At 46.0% G+C, this 13,277-nt stretch overlaps 1 protein-coding gene across 2 annotated transcripts in view; it reads right to left on the minus strand.

Moving 5' to 3' along the window:
• LOC122926549 (solute carrier family 45 member 3-like) overlaps positions 1-12,244 on the minus strand; it is a 37,927-nt gene extending 25,683 nt beyond the window's left edge. The window contains exon 1 of one of the 2 annotated variants that reach the window (XM_044277947.1): positions 12,117-12,244. The gene's annotated coding sequence lies outside the window, so the exon portion shown is untranslated. Of the gene's footprint in view, positions 1-8,587; positions 8,658-12,116 lie in introns of those variants that run through there. The other variant, XM_044277950.1, reaches the window with a different exon arrangement.
• Positions 12,245-13,277: the final 1,033 nt, after the last annotated feature.

A 13,277-nucleotide genomic window follows, 5' to 3' on the forward strand; every position in this document is an offset into this window, starting at 1 on the left:
GAAAATCTTTGGCCTAGGGTGTTTGGCACCCGGAGCGGGTCTTTTCTCTGGAACCCCCTCTAATACTTTAAAAAAAATTTTTACCCCCTCACAGTAGTATTGCCCTCATTGTACAACCTTCACAGTAATTTTGTACAGATGTGTGCCCTTTCACAGTATTAATGCCCACTGTGCCCCCTTCACAGTATTAATGCCCACTGTGCCCCCTTCACAGTAATAATGCCCACTGTGCCCCCTTCACAGTAATAATGCCCACTGTGCCCCCTTCACAGTAATAATGCCCACTGTGCCCCCTTCACAGTAATAATGCCCACTGTGCCCCCTTCACAGTAATAATGCCCACTGTGCCCCCTTCACAGTAATAATGCCCACTGTGCCCCCTCCACAGTAATAATGCCCTCTGGCTCTGTGCCCCCTCCACAGTAATAATGCCCTCTGGCTCTGTGCCCCCTCCACAGTAGAAGTGCCCATTGTACCCCCTTCACATTAGTAATGCCCTCTGTGCCCCCTCCATAGTAATAAAGTCCTCTGTGCCCCCTTCATAGTAATAAAGTCCTTTGTCTGCACCCCCTCCATAGTAATAAAGTCCTTTGTCTGCGCCCCCTCCATAGTAATAAAGTCCTTTGTCTGCACCCCCTCATAGTAATAAAGTCCTTTGTCTGCGCCCCCTCCATAGTAATAAAGCCCTCTTTGCCCCCTCTGTATTAAAAAAAAAAAAAACTTAAAAAACAGTAACTACTCACCCTGTCCCATTCCTGAAGGTCACATACCTCTCTTCCCTGCAGGCACAGATCGCTCTGCAGCACGGTATGGGCGGAGCTTATGCAAATTTTCCAGTCTGCAGGCTCTGCCCACACAGGCCAGCAGCGTGATCTGTACCTGTTGGCTGAATGGTGGAGCAGGGAGAAGTCTTCCTGCTTCACCATTCTGTGCACCGCCGGCCTGAAGGAGGGGAAGAGCGCTAGAAGCTGAGCCGTGAGGGAGAGGACCGCAGCCCCCTGTGCTCTAGCAAAGAGCCCGTCCATCTGTATTGATGGAACCGCTCATTGCTTCTTGCAACCCCCTGAGAGCTGGCACCCAGGGCGAACCGCCCCCCCCCTCCCCCCTCCCCTTAGTACGCCACTGGGAGTATGTGAGGTGTAGAGGGTTCAGAGAACCATGTGGGCCGCAGCTGAGCTGTATCCAGCCCTGGACCAAAGCTGAATTACCACCCTCTGGGTTGTGTGTCCTCAGGCACAATAGGAGTACAATATTGATGACCTATCCCGTTGAGGCCTTAACTCCTGGCACGAAACCAATCAGCTGTGTGAAAAGACAGCAGCACTTCAACATGGGCCGTGGCCACTTTAAACAGCTGATCATGGGGGTCCTTGAGTTTGAACCTCACCGATCAGATATTGATGGATAGCTCATCATTATTGTACAGGTCCATCATTATTGTAAAGAGGACCTGTAACCTCTCCTGATATGTCTGTTTTAGTAACTATTTCCCCATGTAATAACAATTGTGGAGCATCTATTCCTATGACTGAATGTTGTGTCATTTACTTTATTATTCCTGCTAGAAGTTGTGAATTTACAGTGAAGGTCCAGATGGGTGTTACCAGTTTGGCATATTTCCCTCTACAGCAGGCATGTCCAAACTGCGGCCCTCCAACTGTTGCAAAACTACAACTCCCAGCATACCATAATAGCTGTAAGCTATCCAGGCATGCTGGGAGTTGTAGTTTTGCAACAGCTGGAGGGCCACAGTTTGGACATGCCTGCTCTACAGTCTGACACTGGCAGTTCTAATTGGATGATGTCAGACTGCAGAGACGCCCCCCTCAATGGTAACATCCGGCTGGACCTTCATTTCTAGCAATTCATTCAGAAGTTCTAGCAGGTACAACAGAGAGTCATAAGAATAGATGCTTCAGAGTTGTTATTACAAGGGGGAGACAAATAGTTGCTAAAACAGATGCATCAGGGGAGGTTAGAGGTCCTCTCTAACGCCTCTCTGCAGTAAAAATGCAACCAAATTCTTGTACAGCAATTTCTGGTTGTCTTCTGCGACCTGCTGGCCCCCTAAAGATATAAGCCTTGTCTCCTCATTGCATCATTAGGCAGGTCTGAAAAAGCAGGCTGTCATCCTAATGGAAACAGAACAATGTTTCTGAAAGCTATTGTACAGTACAAATACTTATCCCCTATCCACAGGATAAATGTCTGATCAGCGGAAGTCTGAACGATGGGCCCACCACAGATCATGAGAATGGGGGCCTTGTGCTCTCCTGCTTAAATATAGCGGTGGTCACACATGTGCACAGCTACCAGATTCAACTCTATGGGGCTGCCGGACACAGCAGAGTACAAGTGCTTACATGTTCCTAGATTCACAAGGTCTCGATATATGACCAACAAGAAATGCCCTCTTTATATAAGGTCCTATTTGACATAATTCCAGAAAGCCATTAGGACCCATAGGGCACAATCCCTAATAGCCATCACTGTAAGACATGGCATTCATGTATGAATGGGACGTCACCTGAAAGCTGCCACTCTGAAGTTTAGCTCAGCACAATGCTCCGAAATATTTACTTTGGAAAGTTTCCTCCTACCAGAGGGACACGTGTCTAGACCATTTGATAGCACTACACATACAGGAATCCATTCTAAAATGAAAACTGTATGAACATTAAAGGGATTGTCCAGTTCACTATACCTATTTTGCAATACCCTATTAGGGAATTCAGAGTTAACCCTCTCTGGACTGGGTGATTTTTTGTTTTTTACTCCTGGTCTTCCAAGAGTCATCACTTTTTTTCGTTTTCCCTTCACATACCCATATAAGGGCTTGTTTCTATTTTGTAGGACACGTTGTACTTTTTAGGTGCACCATTTAATATTATAAACAATGTAGTGGGAGGCTGAAGAAAAATTCCAAATTGGGTGGAATTGGAAAAAAAACAAAAAAACTTCCACCATAGTTTTATGGGTTGCGTTTTTATGGCGTTCCTTACTAGATAAAATTGACCTGTGCCCTTTATTCTGTGCGTCAGGAAAAATGTATTTTGTCCTTGCATCCCCATATGCTGACCCCCATAATTTACTTAGACCTCTTGCACACGACCATGTGTCCCCCGTGGCCGTATTGCGGACATCGGCCGTGTGCATTCCGCATCATGGACGCGGACCCATTCATTTGAATGGGTCCGGAGATATGGAACGGAAGCACTACAGAGTGCTTTCATGGGGTTCCGTTCCGTGCTTCCGTTCTGCAAAAAGATAGAACTTGTCCCATCTTTTTGCGGGACGGACGGATTGTGGCTGGCCCACAGTCGGTGCCTGTGCATTGTGGACCACAAATTGCGGTCCGCAGCACGGGCACGGACAGCACACGTTCGTGTGTAAGACGCCTTATAGTTACATCTATGAAGCTATGTGAGGGCTAATTTTTTTGCAGGTGATCTGTAGTGATGCCAGTGTGATGACTTTTTGATCACTTTTTATTCCATTTTTTGAGACAACAAAAAAAGTTATCGATTTAGATGTTTTTTTTTTCAGCTACAGGGACATTTTGGGACATGACGATGCCTATGATGTTTATTTCTTTTTATTATGAGGAAAGGGGGTAATCTGAATTTTTAAAACCATTCTTTTCCCTTTTTTAAGCCCCTAGGGGCGGGTCTCAAAAGTTTTTCATGAACAAGCCCATTATTTTCAATAGGAATTTTGTAATACCTTATGTGCCCTGAAGTAGTGCTGTAGAAAAACCGAACACTGCCAGGTTCCCCACAGTTGGTTGATTGTTGGGAGTCCTAGCAACAGGACGCTTGTGATATCCTTATCCAACTAACTAAAAGACATACAGCGTAATGTGTCAACTTTGTACACCATGTTCCTGGCATACATATAACAACACCGAAATTGCTACTATTTGCTGGTTTCTACCCTCCTCAACACTTTTCCCAAAAGTCGGCAGGGTGTGGGTGGGAGGAGACAGGCTGAGGGTGGTACTTCCGCAGCCCGATTTATGTAATAACATGTGCGCCAGAAAACTGATGGACATTAGACCAGAAATCTACGGCAGCTCCCTTGCTGGTGTAGATTTCTTTTTCTGGTGCACAGAGGTACCATCGATGCACTAAAATTCTTACCTTCTGGTGCACTGTACGCCATTAGGGTTTGCGATTTAGACTGGTATAAGGAACGCCATTGTTCAAAACAGACAACCCCTTTCAACAACATCTCCACCACAATCCTTAAATCCAGCTTTACCAGAATCCTGACAGACACATTTGTCTAGTGAGACTGTAATCATAGTGCTGCAGAACCAGACACACCACATAAGGTGTGTCTATGGACGTTGTTAGAGGTGGGAGCAGGAGGCTCAGAGTGTTCTCACAGGATTGCCTCGCAGTAACCCCTGAGTTTAAACTAGTTGACAGTGCAGCGCGGGCCGGGAAGACAGAGGAGCGCGACTTCTGCCGGAGATGAAGAGGCGCCGCGGCGCCGGAGAGGCAAGAGGAGTTTTTTTATTTTATTCTGATCTGAGGTCTGATGGGGGTTACAAATAAAGGGCTGATCTGAGGTCTGATGGGGGTCAGAAATAAAGGGCTGATCTGAGGTCTGATGGGGTTATGACATTAAGGGCTGATCTGAGGTCTGATGGGGGTCATGACATTAAGGGCTGATCTGAGGTCTGATGGGGGTCAGAAATAAAGGGCTGATCTGAGGTCTGATGGGGGTCAGAAATAAAGGGCTGATCTGAGGTCTGATGGGGGTCAGAAATAAAGGGCTGATCTGAGGTCTGATGGGGGTCAGAAATAAAGGGCTGATCTGAGGTCTGATGGGGGTCAGAAATAAAGGGCTGATCTGAGGTCTGATAGGGTTATGACATTAAGGGCTGATCTGAGGTCTGATGGGGTTATGACATTAAGGGCTGATCTGAGGTCTGATGGGGGTCAGAAATAAAGGGCTGATCTGAGGTCTGATGGGGGTCAGAAATAAAGGGCCGATTTGAGGTCTGATGGGGTTATGACATTAAGGGCTGATCTGAGGTCTAATGGGGGTCTGACATGAAGGGCTGATATAGGGGTCTGATGTGATGTCCTGATATTTTGGGGGGGGGGGGGGTCTGATCTGAGGATCTGATGAAATTTTTTTCTTTTCTTATTTTCCTCCTCTTAAATCTGGGGTGCATCTTATCATCGGGTGCGTCTTATAAAGTGAAAAATACGGTATTTCATAGATATTAATGAGCCATCGAGGAAATGCATAAACTTACATGGTCTCTTTTTTTTCTAGCTAAAGCGAAAAATACGGTATTTCATAGATATTAATGAGCCATCGAGGAAATGCATAAACTTACATGGTCTCTTTTTTTTCTAGCTCTGGTCTGGTTAATAGAAGAATCTCAATGAGAAATTCTCTACTCACGCCGTGTCCACCCAAGCCATTCCTTTCAGCAGCTCTTACCTCTGGCAGACAGAGGGTGTTCCTGGTTAGGGGAGTGCTCTCTAGGATGTCCATATTCCTCATTAGGACAATTTGCTAGACTGTACTTCTACATACAGATTCTGGACCCAACTGTATACATCTATGTAAATAACCAGTGCAGACTGATGTACTGATTTATCAGGGGCTAATGGGACATGGGTAGCATCCTTGAATGCTAACATTGTGGTGACATAGTGAGGAACAGGGATGGGACCAATCTAAATTGGGGCAGCAGCCCCTATAGGACATATGTATTATGTTGATATTAAAAAGGTTACCCACTTTTATACACCCCATTAGGTAATTCTGGAGTGAAGAGCAGTTACAATGGGCGCCTCTGTTTTGATGACCTGTCCATTCCTGTATTACACAGACAACCCACTGATTTCATTGTGCACTGTGTAATACTTAATGTCTCCTGTGGAGGCGCTGCAGGGAAACTGAGCATTTACTGCCAGGTTCCTCAAAGATTATAACTGATCACTAAAGTTCACAGTAGGTGGACACTGTGAGGGGCTTATTGTCAAAAGACCCTTCTAGTAGGAACTGTCTAAAGCGGAGAACCCCTTTTACATTAGTTATGTTACGTATTATAGAGCCGTTACCACTGTCATCCAAAGTTTCTATCACTTTCCATCACAGTCATAGGCATGTATGGAATGGAATTCATCATCTAGATCTGCCGTATGACTGGCTTATAGGGGCTAGTGATAGCAGTCAAATATGCGTCAATGTGTCCAACAAGATCCCCATCTGCATTCCAGACTAGATTTACTGTTCTGCAGTAGATTCCGTACCAAGTCCAATTGCTAAACATACAGGTCACTAAAGAACTAAATCATTAACCTGAGGCAAGAACAGGGACCAATACAATAACCAGATATGGGATGACAACAGTTGAGACACTTTCTAGTCCAGAGACCCCCTCCCCCTCACTAGTCACGGATGCAATGCAGTTTCACATACAATCAGAAAACACATCCAGTTTTCCTACAGAGCTGACTGCAATTCCTACGTTAGGTATAAGTTGACATGGAAGCAGAAGATGGTTGATAGTACAGTGGTCCCTCAAGTTACAATGCTATTGGTTCCAGGACAACCATTGTATTTTGAAACCATTGTAAGTTGAGTAATTGGTTCCAAAGCCCAAACATTTCATCCAAGACAAGAGAAAATGAAGATTTAAGAAAAATATTGTATCATGAGGTCATTGTAACTTGAGAGATCACTATATATCTATGTAGATTTGTAGTTTCGGAGCCTGGAAAACCTGGGTGACAATTACCGTGGAAGCTGTAAGGTGTCCATGATGGTTATAACCCAGAAACAGATAGAGTGCTGAATGACTGGCTGTAAATGTCCACCATTGAACATCATTTTGTTGTGCTGATCGGTTTCTTGATATACCTTTTAGGCTACGTTCTCCATATCTGGCATAACCAGATAATGCCGGATCCCCATTGACTACAATGGAATCCAACGGGGATCTGGCCAAAAGCTGACATTCATGTCGGAAAGTGGCTGTATCCTCATTGGATCCCATTGTAGTCAATGGGGATCCGGCGGTCTCCGGCATTATCTTGCTATGCCAGATGTGGTGAACTCTGGCGGGCTAGTCCTCTGTCGGAACAGCCTGATGGATTTCATAATGCTACTGTGAATGTAGCCTAGGATGGTCACAGCTCAACTTTTCTGATACAAAGCTATAAATTCCCTTTACGGACTAAGGGCTCATTTAGACAGCTGTATGCGGTCAGCAAAAATGCGGATCCGTTTTTTTTGGCGGACAATTGAGCATGTCTGCAAAGAAAATGGATTGCATTTTTGCTGACCCATAGACTTCAATGGAGCCATGTCCTGATTTTCACTGACAAGTATAGGACATGTTTTATTTGTTTTGCGGAGCTGTAGAACAGAAGAAAAGGGCCCCATAGAAGTAAATGGGTCTACATCTAATCCGCCAAAAAACGGATCCGCATTTTTGCAGACAGCATACTGCCGTCTGAATGAGTCCATAGGGGAAGATTTTTCATTGCAAATGTAAATTCCATACACCACATTTATTAAGGGATTCAGATCCCATCTATGTAGGAAGTTGACTGGAAATCCAATGACTGCCCGGCAGCTGAGACCGGGCAGCGGGGACCAAGTGAGTATGGATTTCTCCACAGGTCCCAGCAGCTGGGGGGGTTGATTAAAAAAAGAAAACCTGGACAACCCCTTTAAAGATAACAGTTTGACTGTCGCCACTAGGGGGAGCTTACTGCATGCTGTGTTATTATGGCACTAAGCTTCAGCTTCCTGGATGCAGGCAGTTTATAGGAACCAGGGGCATACACAGTTTTCATAGAGCAAAACTGTGCAACGGTCCCCCACTCCACCCAGTTTCCCAGTATGTGTGCTTGAAACGTTCCCAGGCAATATGGAATACAAAGCACGCCTCCACTGATTTCTGACAAAGAAAATTTTAATTGAAAAAAAAAATAAAAAAATTCTCCCTCTGCCTCGCCCCCTTTATCCAACTCCTATGTTGAAAAAAGTGGAACAGGTGCTTCACAAATATGGCGCTCATTCTGAACACCATATTTCCCAATGTCTGCGTTGATGCCACGCCTAGGAACGTTCATTCCTGATCATCAGTTTGTGTGAAAGGGCCCTTAAGCAGGATTTATATGGCCCAACTGAGCAAGCAATTATTGTGAAGGGACCATTCCTTCCTAATAATTGCCTGCTCATTGTGGAGATAAGAGCCGCATTTACTTGCAGCCGGGCCCGCTTCTGCTATGAGGCGAGATGAGCCTCTTGCCTCAGGCGGCAGCTGCCATGGGGGGGTGGCAATTTCTCACGCCATTCAGCCTCATAGGCCTCAGACCACTGGTGTAAATCTACCATTAGATTTGAGGCAACGTTGATTGTTTCCCAGCCTTGATACCTTTACCCAGGGACCCACTGATAACAGTCATAGATATGTATGAAAATGAATGTAAAGACAAGTCATGATAATGGGGAGAGCCACGCCATGCTGCTCCGAGATGCAGATGTGCATTGACAGTGGGCATAAGCAGCGTCTTGTAGCTTCTTTTGACTATCTGATAAACTAACTTACCAAAGTGTCTGCAATCAGTGGCTCTCCAGTTGTGGGGAAACTACAACTCCCAGCATGGCCCGACAGCCACTGGCTCTAGTGCAAAGCAAATGTAAGTAAATGGTGAAGTGTCAGTCTGGTGTACATTTCACTGCACAGTTTAAATAATTGATGGGATCCCAACCTTAGAAGGCATATTCATTTCCATTTTCCCTCTGAGAAGGAGTTGACCTTGAAGATACTTGATCTTAGCAGGGTTCCTCAGTATTAAAATCTAAAGGAACACTCCAGAACCAATACACAGTTGTATGCCTAGTGCAGGCTTAAAGAGGTAGTCTGTTTGTTAAAAGTTAAAAGGGGTTCTGCACTTTGTTTAAACTGATGATCTATCCTCTGGATCGATCATCAGCATCTGACCGGCGGGAGTCCCAGGTCAGCTCTGTTCACTTGACTGGAGCTTAGCCGTGCCCAGGCCAGTTGATACTAGTCGTGACGTCACTGGGCCAGCAGTAAACAGTGAGAAGGCCGCGGCGCTGCTGGAGCGCCGCTGCCTTCTCAAACAGCTGATCGGCGGGGGTCCTGGGTGTCAGACTCCCCCTGATCAGATGCTGATGATCTATCCCGAGGATAGATCATCAGTTTAAACAAAGTGCAGAACCCCTTTAAACTCTATCCATAAGGGATATCTATTAGATCAATGGTGGTCTTACTGTTGGAAGCCCCACGATCATAAGAATGGGTACCCTGTACCCCCCAAAAGAATAGATCGTCAGGTTGGGCAGGCGAACTGCAGCTCTATTAATTTCTAAGGGAGTTCTGGAAATAGCCGAGTGCTGTACTCTGCTGTCTCCAGAATTCCCAATAAGATGGAGTGGTAGCGTGCATGCTCGACCGGCCACGACATTCGTTTTAGGGGGCTTTCAGGGGTATGGGCTACCTGTTCTTGTGATCAGTGGAGAACCAGCAGTAGGACCCCCACTGATCTAATAGTTATCCCCTATCCACCAGAACACCCCATTTAAGGGGGCAGGGCACAACACATATTATCTGAACCCCATGCTCTAGGTGTTAAATGTCTCCGTTTTACCTGGAGTTTTCCTTCAAACTATGTCCTAGGATAAGATTCTCCAGTAACCATCATTAGTGAGGGTCCCATCTACCCAGATTTAAGGGTGCACAACAATAAGGTGGCAATATAGGGGGTGCTCGAGAGTTAAATATCGATAACCTATCCTCCTTAATATCAATACCAAATGTTATATAAAGGGTTGTATTCATTCTTGAATAGAGCTGATCTGTAATATCAGACATAGCCTATGGACAAAAGATGAGCTGCTTCTCAAAGTCAAAAAAGGAGACATTTCACTGAATCGGTTACTAATGTAGTGAGATTAGCCACGGACATATTCTACATTCCTGACAACCTGGTTTCCCTTAAACTGGGTTTACTGGATAACCGGATCCCCATTGACTAGAATGGGATCTGACGGAGATCCAACAGATTTCCACCATATATGCATGCAGCAGCTTTTGTCTGGCCGAAATGCCGGTTTATATTCCGGAAATCAGCCAGATCCCCGTTCTAGTCAATGAGGATCCTGCGGTGCTCGTCAGTATCTGCCTATGCCGAATATAGCGAATTCCAGGAGTCTGAGTTGACAATGCATATGTGAACGCAGCCTTAATGAAGCACTTTTAGAGCCAATCTTCACAACTCAACAGTCTGGGGACATGATCAATTCAGTGACAGAAAGAGTTAATTGTCAAAACAAATTGACTCTGAATTAAGAAGATGGGCCGATACATTTTGGGGCAGTTCTATTATTTGGTCAGACCGTCCCTTTGAAATAAATGGGGGACCAAAGTCAAAAGAAGCAGACCCACTGATGGTTGAATGCATAGTCTTCAAAGGTCATCTGAGGGGCATTCTGAGGAAGAACTGGGCTAAGGTGAGACCATAAGGTCCACAGAGATGTTAATCAAACGCTATATAGGATGAGCAACAAGAGATTTAAAAGCTGGCCAAGCACATTAGTCTTTTGTCAGCGAGTTCGGCCAACACTAACGGGTGAGGGGAGCTCCCGACTCCCCCCAACAGATGATGTCAGGGAGACAAGGATCGGGCAAAATGAATATTTTCACTCGATCCTTTTGCTATCCTAGGAGATAAGCGCGACCAGAGGTAGCAATGGTTATCACCTCTCTCCCCATAGAATACACATGCCGAGCCAAATATGTATGGGGAAGCCGTGAGGGAGCTGGCAGAGATAGCCGACGGCTATTTATTGTGTATGGGGTAGCCTTAAAGGGGCATTCCCATCAATTAGGTCTTAGTCATAGAAGACCTAATTGGTCAAAACACATCAGAAGATAACAACTACGGAGACTTGTGCTGTATGATCAGTGTTTTAAAGGAAGAAAAAAAAAAGTACATTTGAATTTTCTTCGCTGGATCCATCCCTTGTTTTTACCATTTCGTTCAGGAGTCTAGAGGAACTCTAATCCAAGCCGAGTTGGATTATATCCTGGCCACCTGACGGAGCTGGACACACGTACACGTGTAAAACATTTCTCTGTACTTTTACTGCAGGATTTTCTCACAGAAAATCTGGATAATAGGCCTCTTTTACACGGTCAGTGATTGTGAGCCAAAACCAGCAGTGGAGCCTCCACAGACATAAGGTGTAAAGGAAAGATTTAGCGCGTCTTTACACGAGGCGGATTTTGTTGCAGAAATTTCCGTGACTGAAAATCACTTCCATTCATTTGAATGTGTCAGCAAGCACGTGGATTTCTGCAAACCTCGGCGGTGGAAATCTGCAGCGTGTGAAGGCGTCCTAACACCGTTCTGGATTTGGCTTACAAAGTGGCCTAAAGGGGTCATCTTCTCAAAAGGGGTGGTCTTCTGGAGAGTCTGCAGTTACAAAGATTTATATTTCATGACCAAAGAATCAATGTGAAATTCAAAACCTTCTGAAACACTAGAATCAGCAATACTGGAACAGAAAGGAGTCCGTCACAACTCACTACTGATCCGCCATAGTCGCCATGACGCTTGTGTGAACAGAGCCTTACAGAAATGGCTCTCTCTGGATGATGTACGTCAGCAGGCGTAGAGGCATTCGGTAACAGATGTATAGTGCGTTGCCTATACAGTGACGTATAACCTCCTACATACACAGCGTCTTACCCAATGGACAGAAAGACCCTGATCTTTTCAATGCACCCACATGAGACAACTGACTAAACCCTCCAAGAAACATTGTGAAAACTACTGCTATTGGTCAGGCTGGCCAAGCATGAGGAGGTCAAATAGCAGCAGCAGTGCTGTAGAACTACAAGTCCCTGCTGCCTTCACCATAAAGTGGACAACTCATGGAAAGTAATGAAAAGCTGAAGGAACTTTACTTCCTGTCCCCCTGGATGCCGGGCAGACCCTGTATGGCTCTGGAAACTATGGGGGGTCCTTGTATCAGTCCCAACACAGGGAGGGGACACGTGACGCGGTGTGATACAATGTATCAGCCTGGACGATGTCGGCTTCCCTTACCTCATCCTTCCGGCGACTCACTGCGACCTGATTGGGTCAGATGTCGGGGGCACCGGAGGCATTTACAATGTGATCGGTGGTCGGAAGTTCCAGACTCCGGGAATTGGAGGCAGCAAACAGCAGGAAACGGAAACTCCAAAGAGAGAGCGAGCGGCGGGGAGCGTGAGAGAGAGTGCGAGAGGGGGGAGACCTGAGTCACTCACACACAGCTGGAAAGTCTGACAGGCAGAGGGGGGGAATGGGTGGGCTCAGACTGAGCGGCAACTAAATGGTTAACAAGGACATCCTTCTGGCTGCTGAATCTATCATTCACATTTCAGTCAAGTCTACTTGATGAACTCCCAACTGGTGGGCTACCTGTTCTCTGGCATCAAGAGGAGGGTATGAATAATAAGAGAAGGGGTGCCATAAATCCAGTATTGTACAATACAGACCGCCGTGACTCTTTTGGAGGGACAGTCTCTCTCTTTTTCTGTCGCACCTGGGAAATAAATACGCACTAATAAACTTACTAAACGACGTCCCTGATTAGGGAAGAGCCAACTTGTGTTTCAAGTTCAGTGTACAAGGTTCAGGTTTAGTGTTGAGCGAACTTGTGTTTTAAGTTCGGCGTCTACAGTTCGGGTTATCGAACAGAATTTAGAATCCATAACGGGATACTTTGATAACCTGAACTTGAACTTTAAAACACAAGTTCGCTCAACACTATTCAGGTTATCTAAGAATTCCGTTATGGATAAGTTTAAGGGGTTGTCCAGGTTCAGAGCTGAACCCAGACATACCCATAATTTCACCCAGGCAGCCCCACTGATGTTAGCATCGGAGCCCAGCAGTGTGTTTGGTGACGTCACCGGCTCTGATGGGCGGGCTCTAGCGCTGCCCTCGTCGTTTTACAGTCTAGGGCAGCGCTAAAGCCCGCCCATCAGTGCCAGTGACGTCCCTGGGCTCAGTGCTGGGCTGAAACCTCCGCCTGGCAGCCCCATGGAGAGCCCGGTTCTTCACCAGGACTCCAGAAAAGGCCTTTGCCCTGCGCGATTTAGCGCAGGGCAAAGGAGAGCATCGGAGCATGAACTGCTCCAAAACTCAAGTCAGGGGGCTGCCTGGGTGAAAATGGAGGTATGTCCGGGTTCAGCTCTGAACCCGGACAACCCCTTTAAGGTC

Source organism: Bufo gargarizans, chromosome 2 (genome assembly GCF_014858855.1).
Source record: "Bufo gargarizans isolate SCDJY-AF-19 chromosome 2, ASM1485885v1, whole genome shotgun sequence".
NCBI lineage: Eukaryota > Metazoa > Chordata > Amphibia > Anura > Bufonidae > Bufo > Bufo gargarizans.